The sequence below is a fragment of the Brachyhypopomus gauderio genome, unplaced genomic scaffold, assembly GCF_052324685.1.
Source record: "Brachyhypopomus gauderio isolate BG-103 unplaced genomic scaffold, BGAUD_0.2 sc143, whole genome shotgun sequence".
Taxonomy (NCBI): domain Eukaryota; kingdom Metazoa; phylum Chordata; class Actinopteri; order Gymnotiformes; family Hypopomidae; genus Brachyhypopomus; species Brachyhypopomus gauderio.
The window spans coordinates 392,581-405,000 of record NW_027506964.1 but is presented as its reverse complement, the minus strand read 5'-3'; positions in this window follow the sequence as shown (position 1 = coordinate 405,000).

Sequence of the window (12,420 nt, the reverse complement as noted above, 5' to 3'; positions counted from 1 at the left end):
TTGAGATAGAGTTCAGGTAATCTGAGGTGTTGAGATGGAGAGTTCAGGTAATCTGAGGTGTTGAGATAGAGTTCAGGTAATCTGAGGTGTTGAGATGGAGTTCAGGTAATCTGAGGTGTTGAGATAGAGTTTAGGTAATCTGAGGTGTTGAGATAGAGTTCAGGTAATCTGAGGTGTTGAGATGGAGAGTTCAGGTAATCTGAGGTGTTGAGATAGAGAGTTCAGGTAATCTGAGGTGTTGAGATAGAGAGTTCAGGTAATCTGAGGTGTTGAGATGGAGAGTTCAGGTAATCTGAGGTGTTGAGATAGAGTTCAGGTAATCTGAGGTGTTGAGATAGAGTTCAGGTAATCTGAGGTGTTGAGATAGAGTTCAGGTAATCTGAGGTGTTGAGATGGTCCTCCTCTCATTTCAAGTGTCTCAGTGAGATGATGTGGATGGGATAGTGTCTCAGTGAGATGATGTGGATGGGATAGTGTCTCAGTGAGATGATGTGAATGGGATAGTGTCTCAGTGAGATTATGTGGATGGGATAGTGTCTCAGTGAGCCTTCAGGACTGCGGTCTCCCTCTACTCCTATAGATGATATGATGCCAACACTGTACTAGACCTACTGGTTGGAGATGAAGCAATGATGCCCCAGTGTTGCCAGAAGATAATCACATGCTGCCATAATTCCTCTACCCACTCCATCAAGACCAGTGGATGTAGAAACAGCTCATACACCCAAAACCTACTGAAGTGGCAGACAGCAATGCTGTCAACATGGACTCTATACAATGTAATATAACATGGACTATTTGCAAGCCATGCTGGCCAAGGAGGATGGCGCCCTCTAGAGGTTAGGGGCTTTACTGTCACAGACTGGCACATACACAATGATCCACTGCAGAGCAGTGCAATTACAAAAAGAGGTAGATCACATGATCTGCAGATTGGGGTAGGAGTGGAGCCACAACATCCAATCAGATTAACTCTCATTTCCTGTGAAAGCCAAACATGAGCTAGGGTTAGCACAGTGACAATTAAAAAGACTGCACAGATTCACCACACCAAACATATGGTTGTTGGTGTATTATCTTTGTTGTTCACTATGATTCATACATATCTGTGATATGACAAATAATTGAAAGTATTTAAATTGTATAATGTTCCATGTGTAATCCGTAACTGTGACATTTAAAAGTCACAACAAATCTTATTGCTTAGGAAAAATTTATTAAGTAAATGGACTTAAGTTTATGGGCTAGTTTTTGCTCATGGTAAAACACTATGTGCTTTATGTGCTTCATGAAGGGAGACAAATATTGTATGTAGAGCAGGTCCAGAATGTGGCAGCACCAGCAGTGTTTAAAGCCCAATTCAGTTAAAAACAACAATCACGCTGGTCACACCAACTGTTGCAGGTACATTTATTTCTGTCACCAAATGAAAGGAGGGTGCAGCCACGAAATTTAAGCCATTGGTCCTCTAATTTTGGTCATTTGGTTCCACTGATACTCACAGTATATAAATAATCAACTCTCCTCTAATACTTGAAAAGAACACAACAGTTCTAAGTGATATCTAACAAGGGTACACTACAACCCATAGGCAAATTATATAAAAAACAGAAATGTTTATCACCAAGAGTTGATGGTGGTGAAAGAGAGAATCTCAGAGAAAACATTCTTGCCATTGACAACATTGTCATGGAAGCCCATGATAACAGAACCTTGGGACATATCATGCATGTAGTGCAAACATGCTGATGTATTCCAAGGAGATGATTATTCTGAAGAAGGCACCACATCGTTTATCCCAGTATATGACCAGCCCAACTACCATCTTCTAGCATCTCTGATGAATTCCTTAATGGATTAGCTGCAAAGCCTAAATGAGAAAGGAATCATTGCACAAAAGAAAAGTACAGAGTGGATGAGGAGCATGGTAGTGAAAATGATTCTCTGCTCCGGCCAAAGCCCGAGTTTTCACTCCCTGCAGTGTGACAGCTTGACAACTTTTGCAACTTTCTGACAACTTTTGGCAGATTTAGATGGTGAAGAATGCCAATGGGAATTAGCCCAGTGCTAGAAGTGTTCCAGCACAAGCTCACACAGGCATTAGATGGGCTGTGCACAATGGCAGATGACACCCTAATCACCGAGATGAAGATGAAGAAGAGGCAGAATAATGAGGGGTAAGGATGATGAAGCAGCTGGAAGAGGCCATGATGTTAAGCTGAGAACACTGCTCTATCAATCGGTGCAGAGAGCACATCAAACTGAACATGGTCCCATTCAGGCAGAGAGATATGACGTAATGACTTATACTGGCTACAGAATTACATCAGAGGGATTGACAATGGATCCTAAAATAAGAGCAGCAGAGCCATTGTAGAAACACTGAGGTCTGTGGAGGCAGCTGGTCATGGTCGACTGTACCGACACATTCTCCAAGCGCTCAAAGGACAAATGCGTGAGACACTGAAACAGATGACTGACAAAATGTCATGTGGAAATGTAGAAATAGACAAGCATGTACAGGAATGAATAAAAAAACCGGAAACGACAACTGCAGCAACAGCAGTTAGCTAGGAGCTGCACTTGTGCAGTCGGGACATAAACATAAACCTCTAACACCCACTGACTGAGTGCGATCCTTCTTTGACCATTCTGTTTCACATGGCAGAATTCTATTGCTATATGTATGGCAGGAACATGGAGGTTCAAGCAGAGCATCAGCCTCTGGGAGCCATTATGAGAAAACCACAAAGGGATTGCAAAGAATGCTGTTGCTATGGAAATATGGCATCAGGTTCACCTACACCTGGCAGACTAATGCACCTAGCAGATGTACTCAACAGAGTATACCTATTGGAATGGGACAATGCAGGTTCCACTGAGACTGAAATTACGACCATTAACATGATTCTAACTCATATGTTGAGGCATAGCAAGAATGCTTTGGCATCAGTACATACACACTGTAAGTGCTCTTATTCCAACAGTTTCCAATGTGCATGGACGCCCCATAGACTTCAAGCTAAATGCTAGTTTCTCCAAATTGGGAACAGATGGTAAAATGGAATTTGGTCCATTTGTAATGAAAAAAAATCTGATTTATTTAGTAAACTGTGTAGTACCATTCCTTTCTATGATACAGTTATTAAAATTGTTTTTCATGACATCTTTGTTACATTTTTACAATTTGATGTGACAGTATCTTGACTAAGAGTCTATGGTAAGTCTACTGTAAAATTAAGACAATTTACCAATTTTTTTCATTCACCAAACTAACAAAGCTGATATCTATAAAGGCTATAGCAATGTTTTGTTATCTCTCTTTGAGTCAGTGAGATTGAATGTTCAGTAGGAAAGTGAGAATGCTGGTGTAACATTTAAAGCATTATGAATTGTCACGTCTGGCTCCGCCCCAACCTGTTATTCATGTTTAGCTCCTCCTCCTTCATGCGCTTGTCTTTTGTTACTCCGCCTTGGTTCGTTGTATTCAGCTGGGTCCGGTTTGATTTCTCATTTAGTTAATGTATTTAACCCCTGTGTTTTGTCTCCTTTGCTGATCATTCTGTGCTGTTGTGTCATGCTAGTGTCTGGTTAACCCTCGTCTGGTCAAGCCTTGTATGGTATTGTCCTGTTTGTCTGAACTCCTGTGGTGTTTTGTACTGCATGTGTAGTGTGACGCGCGGGCAGGGCGAAGGACGAGACACGGGAATCCTTCTGACTGACGTCACGGTTACTTTATTCACAAACAAGCGCATAAAGCGCACGAAGAACATAGATGAACATAGCCATTACCACGGAGTTCCACAGACGCAGACGATGCACGTGGACTACGTATACACACGCCCAAAAGGGAGGGGCCGGGGTCCTCAACGTGACATGTAGGCTATTTTGTCTCAAGCTTTGTTTGGCTCTGGTCTTAAATTTTTTTTTTTTTAGATTTAATTTAGGTTTAATTGTAGCCTTGGTATTTCCAGTGTTTGCTCAGTCTAAGTTATGTCCATCCACATTGGTTTTTGTTCTGTGTCTGCTCTTCTGGTAGAACCATGGACTGTCTTATGGACTCAGATAAAGGATTTACCCATAAATCTACTCTCAGCACTTGCGTCCGCCTCCTGTTCGCTAACCCCTAGGGTATTACATGACGTTTGTGGTAAATTATGAATAATGAAAAACACAAAATATCTGTTTAGCAGATAACAATTTTAATCAAGTATTCTTTGCAGCATTTTCTGTAGTTTTACTAAATTTTACATTTGTTATTACAATATATCATTGTCAAATACATAACAAATTTTAATAATGCAATTGCAAAATGTAATAGTACAAGAAAATATGTGAGAAGGGAAAGAAGTATTTTGTCATTTTGCTTTTCTTAACCACTACTTTACACACATAAGCTGGACACGCAGGTACTGACTGTCCTATGAGACAGGTACAAATGAAATCCTAACAGATTTTGACTTTAATTTTATCATTGCATTTGTATTATGTGCGAAACTATAGAATTACATTTTTTTAAATGTTATAATTTTACTCTTAAATGTATGACATGTAATGCAAGCATAAATTACATTATTAATTAGAAAAGAATTTATGAACATACCACTGCTTTGGGCATGTTTGTACCACATCTCCCTAGTGCTTGTTCTCACTGCATGGATGAGTTAAATGCAGAGGACAAATTCCGGTTGGGAGTAAATCACAGTTGGCAAATTGTTAACGTAACTGATTCTTAACTATATAAGGAATGGAGTGAAGAAAAATGACTGGAAATATGACTGATGAAGTCTGCCAAATCATATCGAACTTTTTACAGTTTATCTACATTTTAAATCTAACAGTATGCTTCTGTTTTGCATTTATAGGCTAAATAAACTGAGTATTGTGTTAAACTATATGGGCAAATACACAGGAGAGGTAATAGGATGCCAATACTTTGATCAAGGGCCTTAAAGCGTCCTAATACTTTTACTTTTTATTAGCTTTTACATCCTGGGCCATATCCCACTCCTGTAGATTCACCAAAGCTGTCAGTAAATGAAGCAAAGCTGCAATGTTAGATATAGCCAACCGACTCTATACCACCTGGATCAACCGACTCTATACCACCTGGATCAACCGACTCTATACCACCTGGATCAACCGACTCTATACCACCTGGATCAACCAACTCTATACTACCTGGATCAACCGACTCTATACTACCTGGATCAACTGAGATTCCCACATGAAGTGGCTATTTGGACTATACATCATGTCTATATTCACCGTATTTCGCCACGCCCACTTTCAAGTGTGTGTTTCTTCCGCCTTTGTGTTAGAACTTCCGGTCAGCTATTTTCGCATTAGTGTACACTACTATATTTTAATGATTTTTTTCATAAAATAGGCATTCTTGTCTATTTACTTCTTTACTTAATTACTTAAAATTACTAAATGAATGCAAGGAAAAGATGTGGCCACTGATTACAATATAGTTACTTATCTGATAGCCTCACAAGCACCCAACGCGTTTGCTTAATCGGAGCTTCATAACCGAGCCATTTCTCGGGATAAGGATGATCTGGTGTTGGTTTCCCCTCCACAAAATGATAAGAGCAGACATATGGACGTTTGGGTGGATATTTTAAATTTAGCGCCTTCAGCCTTAGACGCATGTCCTCTTCTTTGGAAGGCGGTGGATGCAAGTTATAAGGTGCCCCGCAACACTCAGATCTTTTCGAGCTGTGTTCGTAACACTGTTGGTCAAGCCAAGTTTTCCTCTTCTTCCATTTATTGTGACACCCTCTAACTCAGGAGTGGCCAACCTGCGGCTCTTTGCCTGGTTTCATGGGTCTCCCCAGCCGGTCCACTCTCACCTGCACTAACGGTCTGTGCCGTGGCCCGGTTAGTTCATCAGCTCTGAGGGCGACACACCGCTACACCTTCGTGGTGCGCGGTTTGTTTACAAGCCTAGCGACCCGCTAATACTTTTAAAACCTGCGTAGTGGAAAACGGGAGACTCAGTGGCGTTGTAACGAGTGTTGATAAAGAGTTTATCCACTTTTTACCTAGAAAACAACAGTTGCGTACATAACAGAGCTCGTAGTGTGCTCCAAACGTGACAAAGTCCTGAAGCACATCACGCCTTATGTTTATATTGAAGTTTGTGTTCGTTTTTTTACTTAATTTGTGTCCATTTTATATCCCCCCCGCTAATAATTTACACTCGCCACCCCTCTTGGTCTCTGACGGGTTGGCCACCTCTGCTCTAACTGAACATATTATGCTAGTCATTTTGTGTTTGTTGTCGTTTTGCTTGTAATCGGTATCAGCGTATCCGTAGCACCGGAAGTTCTAACACAAAGTCAACCAAGATGGCCCTGCCCAGCGTTGTCATGGAAAATAGCGTGAATAAGCATGGACTGGTTGCCAGCTGGGCCACCCAATGAAGGATTGGTTCTCTTGAGTGTCGGTCCTTCCAAGGTTTCTTCCTCAGTTCCACCCTCTTAACTTCACCCTAATACTGACTTTAATGCAACCAAACTCCACACTCTGCCCTCTTCTTCTTCTTCTTTCGACTATTCCCATTTAGGGGTCGCCACAGCGGATCAAACTCCTCCATCTGGCCCTGTCCTGAGTGTCCTTCACTGACACACCAGCCACTCTCATATCCTCTACCACTGCATCCATAAACCTCCTCTTAGGTCTACCTCTCCTCCTCTTGCCTGGAAGTTCCATCCTCAAGACCCTCCTACCAATATACCTCTCCTCCCTCCTCTGTACATGTCCGAATCATCTCAATCTCGCTTCTCTAACTTTATCTCCAAAACATGCTACATGTGCTGAACCTCTAATAAACTCATTTCTGATCCTATCCTTCCTCGTCACTCCAAATGAGAATCTCAACATCTTCATCTCAGACACCTCCATCTCCCTCACCTGTCTCTTTGTCAGTGCCACTGTCTCCAGTCCATACAACATAGCAGGTCTCACTACTGTCCAGGGGCGGACTGGGGAGAAAAAGTGGCCCGGGAGTTCCTGACAGACTGACCCACTATATATATATATATATATATATATATATATATATTAGGGGTGTATTCAGCTAAGGATTTTCATAGTCGAATCTGATTCGTCAGCTTTTCCCTTTAGTCGACTAATATTCGAATCGTGTTTGTTTTTATTTATTTTTTTTAGAGCACCTTAAACGGGATCCCGTTCTCATTCAGGACTTTTTTCCTCTTCAAAGTAAAAACCTAAAACACTCAGATAAATGAATAAACACGGTAGGTTGGCTTTATTCAGCTTTTATTTATTTTTTATGAAACGTTAGAGAACATTAACCGTCAGTGTGCATTGCGTATATCGAACTGTCAGACAGGCACTGTGCAAAATGTGCTGCGGCTCCGCCTCCCTTGAGGCGCCGGGAGCTTGCGGTGGTCAGAGAGAGTCAACCGAGGGTTAAGCGAAAACTTGTCTGTGCGCTCAGACCGTCTGCCTATGCCAGGCCGTTTTAACATATAATGGGCTTCGTCTGATTATCTGTAATTACATTCTGGATATCTAAATATTAGTTTTGACTAGTAACAATTGACTATCCGGAATAACAATTCAAGATATCTACATTTGCATTCTACCTAGTAAGAAGAACAATTCAAGATATCTGCAATTTCAATTTGACGGATCAAAACAGCTTTTAAGATATCTAAAATGACGTCACTGGATTCGTCATTTTATGAGTCACACATCTATGGCAAGCCGTTTTAGCTTTTATTCCTATTTTTCTTGATATCAAGAATTAAATTAATACATGTAAAAATTTAATTTTTGATATCAAGAATGTAATTCTTACATGTAAAAATTAAATTCTTACTAGTAAAAATTGAATTCTTACATGTAAGAATTACATTCTTGATATCAAAAATTAAATTTTTACATGTGATAATTCATGACTTTTCCAATTCATTTTGAATGGGGGAAACATTTTTACATGTAAGAATATCATTTTTACTAGTATAAATTAAATTCTTACATGTAAGAATTGTATTCTTACATGTACAAAAATAATTTTCACATGTAAGAATTCAATTTCTACTAGTAAGAATGCAATTCTTACATGTAAGAATTTAATTTTTACTAGTGAAAAATCAGAATAGAATTTTTACTAGTAAGAATGCAATTCGTGATATCAAGAATTAAATTTTTGATATCATGAATTACATTGTTGATATCAAAAATGTTATTTCTGATATCAACAATGTAATTCTTGATATCAAAAATTTAATTTTTACATGTGAGAATTCTTATCTTGATATCAAAAATGTTATTTTTACATGTAAGAATTTATTTCTTGATATCAAGAATTGAAATCTTACATGTAAAAATAACATTATTGATATCAAGAATTAAATTCATACAGAATAACATTTTTACTAGTATAAATCTATACAAATGAGCTAATGAAGCATGTGTATAAACTTATCCAATAGTGGCCCATTGTCACGGTCTGTGGGAGTGGCTCCAAAGATCTAAGGTTGTCAAGTATGCAGCTATCTTTAATATGAGTGGTTCATGACAAAATGGCAATGGATTCAGTATCTTAATAGAAGCTTTCCATGTTTACAAAATTGTATGCATTTATGGTAGCATACTTTTTTTAGCCCTCATGTTGTCTTAAAATAATGTACACACATCCTGTCGTAAGAGCAAAAATTACCGTTGCAAGGAAAAACTCCAGGGATGGATTAGAACCCATGCTCCATTGGGCAGTCCAGTTAGTAGCAGTTCATTTTTATTGTTCAATATCCAGGCCGAGCAGTCCTGTCCAATGCAAATCCTACATTTTGCAGTGTGCAGTGTTGTGCATGTTTTCATGCAAAATGTGCTCACCTGGTCTGAAAAAACAAGTCAGGACATCGGCCACATCGGCATAAAATTTAAAATGACATTTTTTTGGAAGCATTATAGGCGTCTTGTGGAATACACACGACTTGAGTACAAGAAATTAAGAAGTATGATGCAACAACTGCAAAAGTCCATTCATCCGAGCATTTTGTAAAGTATCTGCTGCCTGTTTCCCAAGACGTGGACAGGCTTGTACTGGTTTACATTGTGGGTGATCTGCAGTGCTTTAAAAAATGAACTATGAATATGAACTACAGCAGGGGTCGGCAACCTATGGCACGCGTGCCACCGTTGGCATGCCGAGGCATAATCACTGGCACGCAGCACGCTGGACCAGCATCAGCAAAAAAATGATAAATTAATATAAATTATTATATTAATGGATTATACTTTCGCGAGTGACCGTAGCGCGTGACTCCGCACAACTCGTGCGCGAGCGGCAGAGGTGTTTATACTTGGCGATCGATCGCGATATAATAATATAATACTTAATTTGTGTCCATTTACACCCCCCCCCTCCGCTAACAATTTACACTCGCCGCCATAGTGGCACACTCATTGACTAGACATGTTATAGTTGGCACGCCATGTCTCAAAGGTTGCCGACCCCTGAACTACAGTGAGTCCCAGCTTAACAACATGTCTGGTTAACGACGGACCGGAGTTACGATGACTTTTTTTTATTTTGCGCGGTGCGTGGAGGAGCAGTGGTAGCACAGTGGAGTGTTGCGGAGTGTTGTGTATGATACGCTCACGCTGTACGCATGCACAAGAACATTGTTAGTTTTTTCTATACTGTATTTACGATCAAAGTATATCTAAATCTAGGGCCACGCTTAACAATGAAAACTGCTTTACGACAGACTTTTCAGTCTCTAACCCCATCGTTATGTGGGGACTCACTGTAGCTCGTTTTCATTAGTATGAACTGAACTTTGAACTCATGTGAACTGGCACAAGACTGTGTGTGTGTGTGTGTGTGTGTGTACCTGAAGATGAGACTGGTGGGTCAAAAATGACCTTACAAAAATCTTTGTACCCTGGAGTTGTACAGCTTTCATGAAAATATTAACAAAGGTTTTCTTCACTTTGTCCAATCTTTGAGACACTGTAGGAAAAGTAATCAAACTTCATGTTGAAAAAAGATCAATAAGGGGTTATATGCAGTCTCTTCAGTTAAATGTGGTGGCGGGTCATTTTGACGCTTAAGATAACAGAGCTTTTGATTTTTCTACTTGTAGCAAGTTGTCTGGCAACCTCCACGCACGCAAGCCCCCATTACATTTCCCTATGAAGTAGTCTGACTCTCCTCATAATCTGTGATAAACCTAAATTGGCTGAATTTACAAGAGTTTAAGCCCACACTTAAAGTAAGGAGTAATCTTGTGTGTATGACACCATTAAGAAAGGAGCAAGCTCTACTTTTTTTTTTTTTGAAAACTAGACAATACTTGATGTGGTCTCTTTAAGAAAAGTGCAACGTTAACTAGCTCCGCCTTTGTATCCACATGCAAATCAAGCTAATTAACATTAGAACATGTAATAATTAAATTTTTACTAGTAGAAATTAAATTTTTACATGTAGGAATAACATTTTTACTAGTAAGAATAAAATTTTTACTAGTAAGAATTCTATTCTTGATATCAAAAATATAATTTTCACTAGTAAAATTTATATTGTTGATATCAAAAATATAATTTGTACATGTAATAATTAAATTCTTACTAGTAGAAATTAAATATTTACTAGCAGAAATAACAGTTTTACTAGTGAAAAATGAATTCTTACTTGAATGAATTTAATTTATGATATCAATAATTAAATTTGTACTAGTGGAAATTGTATTTTCACATGTATTAATTTAATTCCTGATATCAAGAAAAAAGGAATAAAAGCTAAAACGGCTTGCCATTATGGCAAGCCGTTTTAGCTTTTATTCGTATTTTTCTTGATATCAAGAATGTAATTCTTACATGTAAAAATTTAATTTTTGATATCAGGAAAGGAATTCTTACATGTAAAAATTTAATTCTTACTAGTAAATATTGAATTCTTACATGTAAGAATTACATTCTTGATATCAAAAATAACATTTTTACATGTGATAATTCATGACTTTTCCAATTCATTTTGAATGGGGGAAACATTTTTACATGTAAGAATAACATTTTTACTAGTATAAATTAAATTCTTACATGTTAAAATTGTATTTTTACATGTACAAAAATAATTTTCACATGTAAGAATTCAATTTCTACTAGTAAGAATGCAATTCTTACATGTAAGAATTAAATTTTTACTAGTGAAAAATCAGAATTGAATTTTTACTAGTAAGAATGTAATTCGTGATATCAAGAATTATATTTTTGATATCATGAATTTAATTCTTACATGTGGGAATTAAATTCTTACATGTAAAAATGTATTTTTTGATATCAGGAATTACATTTCCGATATCAAAAATTTTATTTCTGATATCAACAATGTAATTCTTGATATCAAAAATTGAATTTTTACATGTGAGAATTCTTATCTTGATATCAAAAATGTTATTTTTACATGTGGGAATTTTATTTTTGATATCAAGTATTGAATTCTTACACGTAAGAATAAAATTTTTACTAGTACACGTTTATGCAAATGAGTAAATGAAGCGTCTGTTTTAAACCTATCCAATTGTGGCCTGTTGTCACTGTCTGTGGGAGTGCCTCCAAAGATGCAAGGTTGCCAAGTCTGCATCAATCAATCAATCATCAGTTATTTATATAGCGCCTTACACAACCTGAGTTGACCGAAGCGCTGTACACAATAGAAATCAATAATCAATTTGTATGATCTTAAAGATAACATCTGTGTGCAGTTGGTAATGATACCACTTGCAAATAATTAGATGTTGAAAGCCATCCTAAATAGGTGTGTTTTAAGTTTGGCGTTAAATATTGGCAGATCAGTGATAGAACGTAGAACAGTAGGCAAGGCATTCCACACAATTTAGGACCTGCTACCGCGAAAGACCGATCACCCCACTGCTTACACCTAAAAGCTGTCTTTGATATTTGAATCGTTTATAATAAAAGGGTAATGGTTTCTATATATTAATAAAAGCTTTTCATGTTTATAATATTATATGCATTTATGATAGCGTGTATTCTTTTAGCCTTTTGTCTTAAAGAACTTTTAATTTTTCCACTCGGAGCAGGTTGTCTGGCAACCATGCTCCCACTGCGCTAATGATGGAATTGTCGGTAATTAGCCATTTTGCAATATGTCAGGTGGAGGTGAGAATCATTCCAACACAGAGCACTCTACTGATTTTACAAGAGTATATAGAGCTGTTGCGGCAGCAAGAAGACAACTTTCCACTGGCAGAAACACAGAATCAAATCTGTTGTCTAATGTACGGAGCTCATTTTCCCGACGCCGTCGCAACAGTTCTATGAATCTAGGTAGGTTTGCTAGCTAGTCAGCACAAATCCAGTTATGGCAGCTTACATTAGTTAGCTTTGACAAATCCAGGGGTGGGTTTCCCGAAA